General features: G+C 36.9%; 1 protein-coding gene across 1 annotated transcript in view; it reads left to right on the top strand.

The window, feature by feature from the left end:
- Nucleotides 1-11,097, top strand: part of ME1 (malic enzyme 1) — a 155,735-nt gene that overhangs the window by 73,712 nt on the left and 70,926 nt on the right. The gene's annotated exons all lie outside the window — the stretch shown is intronic.

Raw genomic sequence — 11,097 nt, 5'->3', positions numbered from 1 at the left:
AGGGAAAGATTCATTTTTTCACCAGGGACTTACTGTTGCTATTGTACAGCAAAATGTTACTGCATTTTTAAAAATTCATCCAGTTGTTCCAGTGTAATTAAATTTAAGGAGACTTTCAAGTACATATGATCTTTTTAAGATGCATGTTGTATAAAATAATATCTAGTTGCATATTTCAGTGCCAGATTACATTCACCATCATTCTAAATTGCCTTTCCTAAAGTTCTCTTATGCTTTCATAAAATACTAAAGATGTATTTGCAGTCTTCTTGTAACCATCCAGCCTTTCCATGTTGCCTGTGTACTAAGCCCAAATCTAGACTTTTCTGGTATACCCACTTAGGTAGCAATGTTTCTGCCTCTTTCTTTCCCATACTTAGGGTTAACTGGAATGGACAGTTATAATCTTGTGTTTGAATTATTAGTCTTGAGAGTCTGGAGCCAAACGAGGTAAGCTCAGAAAGACTTAAAAAGAGGTGTGGAGCTTGTCTTCTTAACTTAAGCTAATCCTCCTAAACTAATTTTGTAAGGGGAACAGGTGCTGCTTCTTGAAGAGGAACTGTCTCAAATGGGTCTGATAAATTGTATTTTAAAATGGTTTTGAATATTTTTTTTTTTTACTTATTGACTATAAAAAGAGCCTGGACTAGTTTAGATGTAGAAGTATCCAGTATAGGTTCTTAAGTTAGATAACATGAATTCACATTCAGTTTGCACTTCACTTGCTTCTCTCTGCATCTGATACGTGGTTACTGTGTGACTCAGGGCACTTGTACAGAGACTGAAACTTGGTTTTGAACTTATGTCAACCTCTTATTAAACAAACTCTTGTTATCTTTGAGAAGTGTCATTCTGCTGCTTTGTGAGAAATGCCATTCCACTGCTTAGTGCATGAGAAGACCTCAGCAATTGTCTGCTACTTTTGATCTATTTTCAACCTTTAAATATTGTCATTTTGGCTAGGAATATATGGTATTCTTTTTCTGTGACTGTTAATTTATTACTGTGACATTTGCTATTTGTGATTATTTATTTTGTGAAATGTTCTGTTTCGTTAGACCACAAAAAATGTGACAAAACTAGGTGGTGCCTCAGATTTTCGTGTTTACCAAACAATGTGTTGGCAATGATTTTTAAGACCTGAGAAGCTGAAGAGAGGAGGGTTTCAGAAGAAAGAATATAGGTGGTGACACAGGATTTAAGTCTCAGTTTCAGCTGACACTAGAGAGAACGAGCTGTGTACTTATGTTACAGGCAGTTCTGTCAGTCCATTTAATTTCTTCTTACTTCACTTTCCAGAGCTAGGGGATCTGTGAAAGAGGGCAGAAATGCATATCTGGAAATGCTTATTTTGGATAACATGCATGAATATCCATAGACTAAATTGATGGCAGACTTTGTTTGAAGATACATTGGACATTTCCAATTCTTTATGCTCAGAAGACAGCAACAGATAGTGTTTGTTTTCGTTGGCTTTCACACTAACTGCTGTCAACCTCTTCAGAAATTTCACAGGCAGTGCGGGAGACAAGAGAAGGGGAATGGGCATAAGTATAGCTATTATCACAAAAGGTGGGAAAATATGTATTATTTATGGCTCCACATAAGACAGCCTAGCATCTGGGACAAAGCTTGTCATGCTTGAATTGTAAAGGTGCTCTTAAAAATGTTGGCCTTGTGCTAGCAAGTGTACTTTGTGCACAGAATGACTTTTTCTTTTTTTTGACTAGTGATATGACAGATATATAGTTGAGATGCCAGCACCAAAATAATATCAACATATTTTTTCAGTCTAGGGGACACTGTTGATGTGACTTGTTGGTGTAGGAAGAGGTCCAACCCATTTGGCTCTAGGAAAGAAAATGTCTGAATGTCGGCGCAGGAGACAGGGATGTCAGGGTCAAAGGAAAGACCATGTGGAAATAGCTTATGGAAGTGAATGATACAAATAGACATAAGTTTAATAAAACTGAGGAGAGGTCAAAACAAGTGGTGGAGATTTACAGTTACATGTGAATGAAAAAAAAATAAAACCAAAATATCGTTACTGTTGGTGTAGAAATAAGATATACGGGTAACCTAGAATAAGGTTTTCAGTTCTGTAAATGGTATCTGTTGATATGTTAAAAATCTGTTCAGTCTGATGTACTTGAGACACTCTGCTGTCATAATGTGTGAGCTGATACAATATTAGCAAAATCCTCTTTATAGGTATGATATTAAATATGAGTGAAAAAGGTCTTTGAAGGTTTTTTTAAGGCTTATGTTATCTTTGTAATTTTTCTGATGAAGAAAAATTATTAAGATGGCATACTTCTGAATACTGCTAATTAATAACAAGCCTTTGATGGTGTCATCTTCAAAACAATAAGTCTTTACTCTTTGCTGTTCCATGTTGTTTGTGGTTTGCTTTTTGATTTTGGGTTTGTTTGGGGTTTTTTTTCTGTATTTTTGTCTGGTTTTGAAAGCTGGATGAGTCCTTATAATTAGATATTCCAGCTACCTATCCTAAACAAAATTTGTAAATGCAAGTGCATGAACATAAAGGGAATGATGTCTGTTCCTCGCTTTGCAAAAATGGTATAGAAAAGTTAAATGTATTAAAAGTGTTTGATCCACCCCAAGCAGCTGTATTTTATCACTCTCTTGTTTAAGCTAAAAAATGGAATGTATTGAGATAGCTACACTCCTGCTAACTACAGGAAAAAAGGAAGAGAAATATCTCCAATTTCTTTAAAGCATTTCACTGAGGCTGGAGTTGTCTTTTAGGGTACCATATAGGCTGCCATGAGTACTGCTTGGGCTCTTCTTAAAGATTATTGTTTGGCCACCTTATGTGATTTATTATAAGCACTTATGGCTGGACCTTCAAGTAGGTTTTAGCACGTGATCCCTCATGTTTTTTGAGAGCAAGAAACTTCTGAAAGTTTGGTTGCAGTAATCTATTTCTATAGCTTCCAGTTCCCATTATCCATCAGCTGTATTTCAAAGTGTAGAGTATTGTAACCAGTTTCTTGATGCGTGACAGGATATGTGACTGAGATTTTAGCCATGTAGCAGCTAGGGTTCATGAAGAAGAAATTGTAGTCTTTAACTCTGTGATGCCTGTGGGGGGGTCAGTTGTGTAGGGAGCTTAATGGTCCATGTGAACCTTTTCTGTGATTCAGTAAAAGCTTTTATAGAAAGTAGATACCAGGAGTTTTAGGAGATTTCCTGTGTGATTTCTTCTGAAAATTATATTAATAAAATAGATGAGATTTCTCAGATTTCTTTCTGACTATTGTTTGTATGTTAAAATATTAGTGATTACATGCAGCGCAATGTGCTGAAGTCCTAAATGACATTGGATTCTTCAGGACTATTGTTTTCTCAATAGGCAAATGATTAAGTTTTTCAAGAAATGCCACTGGCATGCAGACAACCATTTGTTTTCAGTTTTACTGTGTAAAAGAGTTATGCATGCTAAAATTGTGTCTGATGAAATGTTCCTCCAAAACCATGGTTCTGAGTGTCTTCCAAGTTCCAACTCAAATTACAGGCATTTCTGGAATTGGCATTGTCCCTATCCCTCCAGACAGATGTTAACATCAGGAGAGATCTCTCAGACTGTTAAACACAATGCAGAGTATTTATCTTGCTGTTTTGCTTTGTTTTGTTTTCTTAAAATGAACAATGACTTACCCTCCCTGTTCTCCTTGCTAACTCTGCTAGGTATGGTTCTGGTAGCAGGTTGAATCATAGAATCATTTAGGTTTGAAAAGACCTATAAGATCACTGGGTCCCACTATTAACCCAGCACTGCCAAGTCCACCACTAAACCATGTCCTGAAAGTGCCGCATGTACTTTTAAATACCTCCAGGGATGGGAACTCAACCCCTTCCCTGCTTCTCAGCTTGTTCCAATGCTTGAGAACCTGTTCTGTAAAGAACGTGTACTTCATCCACGGTGACAGTACCCTGTTCATAGAAAGCATTCCATTATTTTCAGATTGGCACAATTAGCACAGGAAATGGATCTTTCTGTATTTTTTCTCAGTATTTTTCTAAGATTAGAAATTATTTCCCCTTCATCCTAGTAATCATGTGCCTTAGTTATGAGCAGCTTGTGACAACAGCTACTTGGTGCAGAAGTAAATGTAGATTTAAAAGAAGGACCTGATGGATCCCTATGGTGCTGATACACAAGCATGGTACTAGGAGAACTCTGGTGCTTTATAGATCAATCTAACAAGGAATTTATTATGTTCGTTTTGCAGCTAACTTTCTGTAATGGAAGATGTTGGCGCAATCGTATGTTTAGAATTAAAAAACTTTTAAAGTTTTCATTTTCTAGTATGAAAAACTATCAAGCTAACTTGCTAGCTTTGAAGGCAGTTTTTTCTTTTTTCAATTACAGTACTTTTATGAAAAACATCTAATCCAATCCTTGGGCAAATGCCTTATTTTCTCCTTATGAACAGGACATGGCTCATGATGGCCATCCTCTGAAACGTATATCTGATAGTTTTCAGAAGTTAAACTGGTTGAAAATAATCAATGTAAGCTGTTTGACCTGAAAAAGGTTCCAATGGTATTTAAATTTCAGAGATATACCATTATTTTTTTGCTTTATCTGCTGGCTAGCAAAGTTATGCCTGAGGTATGTTTCACTACTCAACTCTTCCCAGGTCTTTCCTGTTTGGAAACTGCCATAAAGAACAAGATTCACAGAGCAGTTTTTGCCATACTGTCCAAGTAAATTTACTGCACGAATTTTTTTAATATCAATGGTAACTTACTGGAAAAGCTTTGTTATTGTTGTGTGAATCTCTTATGCTCTGTATTGGAAAGGTGAACAGGTGGAACAAAAGCTAAATTGCTTTGAAAAAATATATAATTCATCTGATGTCAGATGTATTATTGCTTTAAAAATTTTTAAATTTTAGTATTCAATGAAAAGTATAGCAGTATATGGTTAGCCTAGCTGTAGTGTGTATTACTTGTAGTTTTCAGAGCCCACCAAGTAGAACGGTTCAGGTGTCATTGTGAATTCCAATTTGTTTCGAAAGGAACTTCTTGGGCATGTGCATCATTAATGGACCACTGGCTGTAACTAGTATTGTGTGTTTCAAGTGCTCAGAAATCTTGAATTAGACCTAAAAATCATAAGAGAAAATTTCTATAAAAGTATAATTTCTATAAAATGTTTTATCATTCCCAGCATTTTGAAGTTTAGCTATGAGAGTGACTCGGGTATATCTAGAGACTCACACTAGAAGGCAACACCGCTCTCTGGCACTGGACCATCAACAGCCCTTGAGCTCTTCATCCATCACTTGGTTCCACAAACTGACTCGTGGACACAAGTGAGTCATGCCCCAAACAAAAATGCCTTGTCTGACTTGGAAGAGACAGCAGTCCCTTGAAAAATCAAGTGCATCTTGCCCCTTGCTGCTGCAATGTTTTGTCTTTGGATTTTGCACTTGGTGCTTCCTTGCTAATGAGGGCTCACATAACCACACAGTTGTGTATCTCAGGTATGTTTGTAAATGTTACCCTCAGGGGGCTGGGTGCTCTTTAGCTTTGCGTACTCACTCTCAGCAATGTGTTTGACTTCCTGGAAGAGCCCTTGTGGTAGCCATGGCACAGGATGGAGGGCGGCAGGCAGATGGTGTCGTGTGAGGGGGCTGGAGGCTTGTGCCCCTGGGCACACAGCCACGGTATGCCCGCAGCACTCACACACTGGGGCCTTTATTCAGTGCCACAGACATGCGCCGGAAACATCCCACAGAATGTCCTTGGCACAGCCTGGCTTTGTGCAGTCTTGCTTGGGGATGGGCTGTGGTAATTTCATAGCGTGTTACAAGATTCCTTCATGAGGCATTCTTTCCAGCCATTAGAGGGATTTTTATTTTGTTGTTAAAGTTCGCTGGAGCTGACAGTTTTTGAGCTGGGCAAGGCTGTCTGCATGTGTGGGAAATCACTGGAATATAAGCGACAAGGTTCAGTGAGCATTTGAAGCTACAACTGGTAATTTCTCTTCAGGTTAGAAATGAGTAAGCTCCCTGAGCAGAAGCAAGCGCAGAATGTAAAGGTCACATTGACACTTTAATAACTTTGAAATTAAATAGCAAGTTGGGCTTAATAAATGAAGCCTGTCTTTAAGGAGAAATAATTTCAAATGTCTAGTCTGTGTATGCAAATCTGTAGTATCATTATACATATATGAAAGAGAATATATTCTCTGTATTTTTTACCACAACCTTATATTCTTTTAAGCAGAATTTTTAAACACCATAACTACTTTTCTGTTACGTTAGGATATTACTTCACCAGAGTTTTAATAAATTTTTATATTTTGAGCTGTCTCAAAAATTCACAATACTCTTTGCTAATAACTTTATTCCATAGAAGTCATTCCTTTCAAGCGCTGCATTCAAGATTGATTACAAAGGAGCACTATGAATGTATTATCTTTTAAACACTTGACTATTGAAGGTCTAGAATTTTTTCTGACCAGACAAGGGACAATTTTCAGTGATGTTTTTAGGCTTACAGGTGGGAAAATAGTAATTATAGTACGGCCATATCTTTGTCTCTGAAGAACTGACAGCTACTTGGTTTTGGTAAGGTGAGCACAATGGGGATCAACTGTTAAAACTCATGTCTGATGTATGGGGTTTTTCCTCCTTTTTTTATAGCTAGAATGACCCATTTTACCAATTTACCATAGAATACCAATTTTTGGCATTTTATGTTGGGATCTTTTGTGACATCCTGTCCAATGAAGGAGCCCATGGAGGAAATGGAGGGACAAAGAGAGCTACTGTTCTGTATGCCAGTACCTTTTTTGGAGATGTCTAGATAAAGTATTAGCTGAGACTCCCAAAGATGAGATCTCCTTCTTTTAGGGAGAAACAGAGAGTAAGGCTCCTTTTATTCTTGTGCAAAAGGCCCCTTGCTAACATTTGCAAATGTGTTGATAAAGGTCTGGTGTTTAGATAGGAGGGGCCGTGATTTCTTAGTGAGTATGTCATATGGCTAGTGTAATTCAAATAAAACAAAATCTCAGAAAAAATCGTAAGTTCTTTGATTATGCAATTATTTTTGCAAAGTATTCTACACCCTCAAACCCAATTACTAGCATTCAACTCATCCAAAGTTCACTTAGCATTTGGAAACACAGAATTTGTTACACATTTTAAGGTCATCATCCTGTATTTCAGGCTTCAAAACAAGCTTATTCAAAGAAAAGAAAGGCCTTCTAGTCTACTATAAGTTGAAATCTTACACACTTTTTAATGCTGTGAAAAACACTTTGCAACTGTAAGCAGTTCTTGAAGGACATAAAATTGTGATTCAGCATGTTAGTGCTTCCAAGCTGAAAGTTTAAATTTCAGATTGATTGCTGGGTGATGAGTATTGATGGAAGCTGAAGTTAAGTCCAAAACATTGGCATGTTCCTAACTGGCTGTTTTTATTGGAAAAAGTTTCACATCAAGTGAAATTTCAATCTTGTGGAACAAAAATAGAAGTTTGGAATATGCAACTTTCCTGGAGAGCAGAAACCCTCCTTTGCTCACCAGCCCTTCCCCAACCTGTTGAAACTGAGACAAGAAAGTTACAGAAAGAATTTAGAATGTATTAATGTAAGAAAATTTTAAGACTTGAAAAAGCAGTGGCCTCCCTCTGGTGTTTTTGGTAACTGCGTGCCCTGTTAGATGAATCATGCTCTGAAATGTGTTTAATTTCTGGCATGTGGCATGTCTTTGTCCCAAAGCTTCAGATGTCCCGTACAAATCCAGTCCTCTTTTAGCTCTGTAATTGTGACTCTAGTGCAAATCATTTCCCATTGTAGAGCTGCTGCCGGGTTTTGGCATTTTAACGGCGTGGATTAGTTGCTACTCTGAAGCATTACCATACACCAAACACTGTCTACGTAGCACTGATTGGTTCTGAACTATCTCTGCTCCGTCTTTGTCAGTGGGAAGGCTCGGGGTCTTGCAGATGTTCCCCTACAATTTTCCATGAAGCTGTTCACTGAAGTATGTATTTCCAAAGAAACATCTCAGTGCCAAGTTTGGGAATAAATGACATTTCAGTGTGTTTGTACTCAACTGATGAAATATTTAAGTGTGCAGTTTTCTGTTTCTCACTGGTTTGGCTTTTGTAGCTAAATTCAAGCCAGGTGCACAGCTCAGCCTTGCTTGAACTTTGATGGTTTGCTGATCTCTTTAAGTAAGATGGCATAAACGATTTACCTTTTTCTTAAAACCCCCAAAGGTCATTACAGTTTTAATATGCTCGGGTGGTGCTTCAAAGAACTTGTTATTTTGCACAGCTAATTCTAAATAGATCTACCTGATATTTCCACTACCACTACCAGAACTTTTAAAAAGCCCTTTATTCTTAGAAAACACTGTTTCTGTTAAAGCTTGAATGTATCACATTGGTAAACCTAAATGTTTCAGAACTTTTTTTAGTCTTAGAATAAACATGTCTAAAAATAAGCTGGCATCAACTTTTTCAGTATCATGTGATATGCGTAACAAACCAACTAACCTGGAAAAAGGAGAGTTATGTTTTGAGAGAGATTTGATTTCCAAAAGAACAAAACAAAGTTTAAACTTTGACAACAAGCTAGGTAACAAAAGAAACCCAAGTCATTGAGGAAAAGTACCTAATCATCGTGTCAGTTTGACATACTCGATTGTATGACGAAACTTTTTTTTTCGGTAATCTGTTTTGAAAGCCATGAAATAGTTGGTAGCAAATGTTAATCTCTCAAGATGTGTGAAAGCTCTAAAAAAAACAAGCACCACAGTCCTGGTTTGCATGGTGTTGACCTGAATAAGGGGATAATGTGCTTAAGCAGCTTATTCATTCTTCAGCAGCCTTTGGAAAGGGAGCGGCTCCACAATGGTTTTGCCACTCGGCGCAGACGTGACCACTGTTCTTTTCACTTGCTGAATGTTTCATTCTTTTGTGTCCGCCACGGGTTTCTTCATACGTTGTTCCAAACAGGACCATAAAGGAACTTTTTGGGGCTATTTCATGTCAAACTGTAACGTTTGTTAAGCAGAATGCACTGAGCTGTAAAGGAATTCTGAACTCTGAGTATATAGCTGGCCAAGCTTTTCATCGGAGATGTGTCGCTGAATTAATTGTCTCTGCTTGTGAGACTTCCCAGGCTAGAGGTTTATAAACACTCCAGAAACACTGTAATAATTATTTTAACTATTTCACATTAATTTTCATCATCATTTTTGTGTTGACTATAGATTTAAATGCTCACAGACATGAAAAATGCAGAAGTAGCAAAAGGAGTGTAGGAGCCTATATATGTTTAAAGGCTGATTTAGCACTTTTTCAACAGAGTAATGTGATGCCTGTTTCTCTTGAACTTTCACAGAATCACTGCCCATCTAAACTGCCTTCTTAAAGGAATCAGACTGATTCAATCTAGCTGCAAAGTGTTTTAGAAACATGTCTTCAGAATTTAAAAAATAAAGGGACCAAAGATTTGTTTTTAATTTTGAGCATTGTTTTATAAAATGAGAAAACAGACATTGCTTAATAAAAAACTTGTGGAAGCTCTTTGAAAAGAGCAAATCAGTTTAGGAAGAAAAATTAGGAGAGTTGGAAAGGGATTAAGTTATTTACTCTGAATTGGACAGTGGAACATGCGGTATCCATGCACAGGTCGTGGAATAGCAGAAGCCTATTGGCATGGGAAACTGCAGCAATGGGATTTTAGAAGTGAGGTTGCTGCTTTGGAGTCCTACCATGATGTTCCTGACAGAGGCTCCTGAGGCTTGGCCGTTCTTCTTTCCAACCTTGTGTGCTCAATCTGGTGAGAAGTGTGAGACAACTCATATGGGCTCTCCAAAATTGCCTGAAGATTTCCAGTTGTTAAAGAGTTAATTTGCACTTTGTGCAAATTCATCCTCCAGATTCATAAATTTATCCTTGATTTTTCAGGTTTTCTTGAGGTAATTTTTAATAACTAGAAAAACTTGAAATGAAAAAATAATTTCAGAAATAGTTTTTGACTATGAAGTTTGAAGTGATTATATCAAAACAAGAAGACTATACGAAAGGGAAAATTACATTGACAAATATCAGATCAAACTCTTGCCAGTTTTTCCTGCAGTATCTAGAATAGGTAGAGAATTATTATTTTGATTTTGCTACTAGAATATTTAGCATAATGTGAATACACAGGCAAAATTATTTCTGAAAAAAGTGTGCTACTTAGACATGAATGCTACAGTGTGTTGGTGAAGGGAATAAATAAAATACTTACAGTGTAATGATGTCACCTTCACTTACAAAGTAATTTTAATTTTGAGCTTTATTCGTGTTTCACTTCAAAAACTGAACTAACAACTTCTGAATGGCTGTAAGTAATGTATTACAAATTGCTCTGAATTGGTGATTAATTTAGCAATTTTTATTTAGCAAGAAAATTCAGCTTTTAAACCTGCTTGATTTTTTAAAACATTCAAATCTTATTACTTTACATCTTTCTGGAAGTGGAGAGAAAAGTGAGGAGAGAGAAACATCTCTATCTATAGGTCTGTATCAGGAGCTCCTGGGGAGGCAGAATGCCACCAAAGATTTTAAGTTTCATACTGATTCAAGTCATTTTTAACAGGGGCTTGTGACCCGGAGGAATTTTTTTTTCAGTTTTACAACATAAAACAAAGCTGGGATGGGAATTTAGGCACTTCTCTAAAATTCAGAAATCAGATTTCTGTTTCCCAGTCTGGGTCAGGAAGAGAAAGCTTTCCAGACTTTTTTCTTCATTTTGCATTCTGAAGACTCTCTCTTGGAAAGACAAGTTGGTCTGTATTTTTCTTTACATTGTTTTTCTAGTTGAAACTGATGTACAAAAAATTTCTGCCACCTTGTTGAGTTTACAAATTGTTTTTGGATGAAAAATGTTTGGTCAAGCTTCTGACCTATTCTGCAAGCTGTTTGGGCATGTGTGGGAGGATTGCACACTATATACAATGGGGAAATTAGCTTATTTGTTTTCAGAGGCATGTAAGAAATAATAAAAAAGAGTGTCTTTATACCTAAGTTCCTGGGAAAGCCAGTGGAAGTGTGACACTT

This window comes from Geospiza fortis, unplaced genomic scaffold (genome assembly GCF_000277835.1).
Source record: "Geospiza fortis unplaced genomic scaffold, GeoFor_1.0 scaffold190, whole genome shotgun sequence".
Taxonomy (NCBI): Eukaryota; Metazoa; Chordata; class Aves; order Passeriformes; family Thraupidae; genus Geospiza; species Geospiza fortis.
Note: the sequence above shows the minus strand (reverse complement) of the source record. Positions and strands in the feature narration are given on the sequence as shown.